Source organism: Penaeus chinensis, chromosome 41 (assembly GCF_019202785.1).
Source record: "Penaeus chinensis breed Huanghai No. 1 chromosome 41, ASM1920278v2, whole genome shotgun sequence".
Classification (NCBI taxonomy): Eukaryota; Metazoa; Arthropoda; class Malacostraca; order Decapoda; family Penaeidae; genus Penaeus; species Penaeus chinensis.
In genome coordinates, this window is record NC_061859.1 from 24,672,565 (window position 1) to 24,677,564 (window position 5,000).

At 39.9% G+C, this 5,000-nt stretch overlaps 1 protein-coding gene across 1 annotated transcript in view; it reads right to left on the minus strand.

Moving 5' to 3' along the window:
- The window catches only part of LOC125047420 (cell adhesion molecule 3-like), a 189,843-nt gene that overhangs the window by 183,771 nt on the left and 1,072 nt on the right, over nt 1–5,000 (minus strand). The window lies entirely within an intron of this gene.

A 5,000-nucleotide genomic window follows, 5' to 3' on the forward strand; every position in this document is an offset into this window, starting at 1 on the left:
ATTATTATCGCTTCTTCGAGGAAAGTACACTGCATTAAAGTAGACCATTAGTTTATGCCCGTCTGTTATTTCTACGACTGTCCGAGGGGGAAAGTTAAGAAAGAAGGCAGTAGGGGAAAGGGAAAGAAAGGGAGAGAAGGAGGGGGAGAAAGGGAGAGACGGAAAGTGAGTTGGGAAAGGGAAATAGGGAGAGGAAAAGGACAGAAGAGGGAATTGGAGAAGGAGGGGGACTTCAAGAGAAGGTGGGATGGGGAAAGGGAAAGGGAGTGGGAGGGAGAGGAAGCTTAGAGGAAAAAGGAGGAACGAGAGAGGGAGGGAAAGGGAGAGGAGGGAAGAGGAGGGAAGTGGGAAGGGCAGATGTAGAGCTTAAAGTGGAAGGGAAGAAGCGAATTTAAGGAAGACTGGTGAATGAAAGCTGGTGGCAGAGCGAGGAAGGGAAAGGTAGAGGGGAAGGGGAAGGAAACGGGAGAGGCGAGGCGAAAAGTAGAAGGAGGATGGAGGAGGGAGAGACGAGTATCTCTTTAGCATTTTTTTTTTCTCCTAGGAATTTCCACGGTTGTCTCGGTTATCATTATTATCATTAATACTATTGTTAGTATTATCAGCAGTATTTTTATCATTATATTTTTTAAATCATAAACATCATTATTATTGCAATCGTTATTATTATCATTGTCATTACTTTGTTTATTGTTATTATTGTCACTGTCATAATTTTTTATATCATTATCGTTATTATCACCATTAGCTTACTGTTTTTTTAATGAAATGTTATAATCACAATGATTGTCATTTTCATCATTATCATCATCATATTCAATATCATTATTCGCATTATTACTGCCAATGGTAATGTATTTGTAAGGAACAAAGGATAATCCTATCTTTTTGTTAATCATTCGTATGTGAGGCTTTTGTAATGATTTTTATGTGATGCTAGATTAGTCTGTAGCTAAAAAAAAAAAGAAAAAAAAATGTATCATTAATATTATCATTATCCTTATCAACAATAATAATAATAATAATAATAATAATAATAATAATAATAATAATAATAATAATAATAATATCATTATCATTATTATCCCTGTTACTATGATTATAAATAATAATAATAATAATAATAATAATGATATTATTATTATTACTATTATCATCATCCTCATAATCCTTATTATCACTGTTCTATTAATAATAATAATAGTAATAATAATAATAATAATATTATTATTATTATTATCATTATTATCATCATCATCATCATCATTACTATTATCATCAACGTCATCGGTTTTTGCAGTTGTCGTTGTAGCTGTTTTTATTATTTTTATCATCACTAGCATTACATTCATAACTACTACATTTACTATAAAACTACTATTTCAAAGCGTGTGTGTGTGTGCACATGTGTGTGTATTTATATGTGTGTATACAGACACACACACACATATATATATTATCTCTCTCTCTCTCTCTCTCTCTCTCTCTCTCTCTTTCTCTCTATCTATCTATTTATTTCTGTGTACTTATATATATATATATATATATATATATATATATATATATATATATATATATATATATATATATATAAAGGATATAGATATACTTTTAGAGATATATATGTATATGCATATATGTATATGCATATATGTATATGTATATATGTATGCATGTATTCATACATACATATGTATTTTTTTCTATTTTTTTCGTTCCCTCACCCGTCTTCTCCACACCTGAAGGCGCCTCCGCGTGCCCTCTGCGTCAGCGAAAATACCACACCATGACTTTTTGAGTCACGAGAGACGACAATAGCCCCCCCCCCCCCCTTATTACGATCCCCTTTCCTTCCTTCCGACTCTCCCGCACGCCCCCCCCCCCCCCCCCCCCCCCCTCTACCTCAGTCTGAGCTCCCCGTCCTCTTCCCTCTTCGTCTTTGCACCTCTCATGTCTTCGCTATTTCTCTGCCCCCCCCCCCCCCCCTAGCTCTTCCAACCTCCTACCATTTCCCTTCCGCCTTGTCTTTCTCTTTCCTCTTCGCCCGTCGCCTCTTCCCTTCCTCCCTGCCCTTCTTCAGACTCCAAGCACTCCCTTCCCTTCATCTCCTTCTCCCTCTTCCCTTCTCCTCCCCTGTCACCTCTTCCCTTCCTTCCCCATCCTCTCCCTCCTCTCTTTACCACTCCTCTATTCTCCATTCTCCCTTCTTCCTCTAATCTCACTTCCCTTCTTCTGTGGCGCTCTCCCTCTTCTTCCACCCTCACTTCCCTGCTTCCTTCTCCCCTCCCCCCCCCCACCCCACCCCACCCCCGTTCGCATTACAGCGGTGGCGCCGTGGCAGTGATTCAAAAAGCTTCGCCTTTTTTCTCACTGACAAATTTACTCACCGGTTCATAATTCTGCGTCTGAGCGGCCGTGGCTTTTAGCATCACTTTGAGCTGATCGGGAGATGATGGAATATACGTGAATTTGGAATTTTATGTCCTGCTCTTTTCGTTTTTATGTCTGTTTGTTTTTCTGTTTTTTCTGTTTTCATTTTTCTCTCGTTTCATGGGTAAAGTGTGTACAGAGACTGATGTTCCGCCTACGCAGAAGACTTTAATAAAAGCACATATATATTTTTTTCATATTCGTTTTTACCATTACCATATTTGATTGCGAATTGCCTGAATAAACTCTGCTACGAAGAAAAGGAAGTAGAAGAGAAGAAAATGTTTTCAAATAATATTTCCCATCTAAATCTATTCTTATTCTCTCTCTCTCTCTCTCTCTCTCTCTCTCTCTCTCTCTCTCTCTCTCTCTCTCTCTCTCTCTCTCTCTCTCTCTCTCTCTCCCTCTCCCTCTCTCCCTCTCCCTCTCTCCCTCTCCCTTTCTCCCTCTCTCCCACTCTCCCTCTCTCTCTCACTCATATGACTAAATAAAAGTATTTTGAAAGAGGGTCTACAGTATTTTTTTTTGAATTTTCAGCATTTGTAGAGTTCGACTTTTAGAATGAATAGTGGAGACGTCGCTCAGCAATTTTATTTCCTGTTTCGTCTCCTGTTTTTTTGCTTTTTTTTTCTTTCTTTCTTTTATGTGATGACTTTATCTTCATTCCTTGTACGGAGAATAAAATGAAGTTGTTTCATATACATTTTAAAACAATTTAAACGTGACTTAAACCACGTTTTTCCTTCAGCCTACTACTACCTCATACTCGAATCGCCGGAAAATCGCAAAACAAATACTTCCATTAATCCCGCGAGCCGTGCCGTTGGCAATCCCCCTCCCTACCCCCCCGCCCTTCCCCTCCCCTAGCGACCCTCCGCCGCCCCTCCGAAATCCTCGGCGAGAGGCTGAGCGAGGGCCAGCGTCTCGCCCGGCCTGCCTCGCGGTGCCGTCGGGGGCCACAAGGCACTCGGCGTCAGCACTTCGCCAGGGACACTTCCGGCGTGACAGCGAACTTTCCCCGCTGATGGCTTTTAGACAGCCGGCTGCTCTCTGTTGTCAGGAAAAAGCGAGCGAGGAGGAGAGGCCCTTAATGTATGTTTTATTATGAGAGCGCGGCTTTATTCCCTCACTCAGCCTGTCCCTGGCGTCCGAGGAGGTTGTCTCGCGTCAAGGTTACACGACGGAGGCTCAGCGCGGCGGCGGGAGGGGGGGGGGGGGGCTGCCTCGCGGGTTTCCCTCTCTTGACATTTTATATTTGTATGTTTGTGTATACACTCATACACATACACAAATATATATACATACATATATGTGTGTGTATGTGTGTATGTATGTATGTATGTATGCCTGTGTGTGTATACATGTATGTATATATACATGTATATATGATTTATTTATATAATATATATATATGTATGTATGTATGCCTGTGTGTGTTTACATGTATGTATATATGCATGTATATATGATTTATTTATATAATATATACATATATATATATATATATATTTATATGTATATATATATATATATATATATATATTAGGCATACATATATATATATAAATACATATATATATATATATTATATAAATATACATATATACATATATATACATATATACATATATACATATATACATATATGTGTATGTGTCTGTGTGTGTGTGTGTGTGTGTGTGTGTGTGTGTGTGTGTTATACACACACACACACACACACACACACACACACACACACACACACACACACATATATATATTACCGTATATAAGTAATCTACGTATTTTTCTTACCAAAGAAGTCCATATGACACAACGGAACCGGCGCCATCGCCCCACTCTTCATCGTCCTCGGCCACACAGGGGGACTTCTGGGGGTCGCATTACATTATACCGAAATGCAATTAACTGCAGCACATAGGCCTAAAGTAAGCCCAGGTCGTGATGCAAGGGACTCTCCAGGGACGAGGGGACGAAGGGACGAGGGGGCGAGGGAGGTGCGACGGGCAACGATCACTTAATGGATCATCCTCATTGAAAGTAGAGGCGGGGCGGAGAGGCGAGAACGGGGGGAGGGGGGGGGGGGAGCATGACGCTCAGTAAAAGAAGGAAATGTACGGGATTTTCACACATTGGTTGACGGACTGACTCGAAAAAGGTACAAATTATAGTATTATATTCGGTAATGTTCTTCCAAATTCTGGTAAACAGATAAAGAAAGAAAAGGAGAAAGATAAAGGGGAGACAGACAAACAGAGAGACAGATAGAGTTATATGGATAGAGATTGATGTATATATATGTATGTATGTATATGTATATGTGTGTGTATATATATATATATATATATATATATAGAGAGAGAGAGAGAGAGAGAGAGAGAGGGGGGGGGGGGGAGAAAGTGACAGGCAGAAAGAAAGAAAGAAAGAAAGTCAGACAGACAGACAGACAGACTTGCAGACAAACAGAGAAAAACAGAGAAAGGAAGACAGACAGACATAGAAAAAAAGAAAGGAAGAGTGGGGAAACTAAATATGAAATGAAGGAAATGGTCAAAACAGTGTGAGTGCGC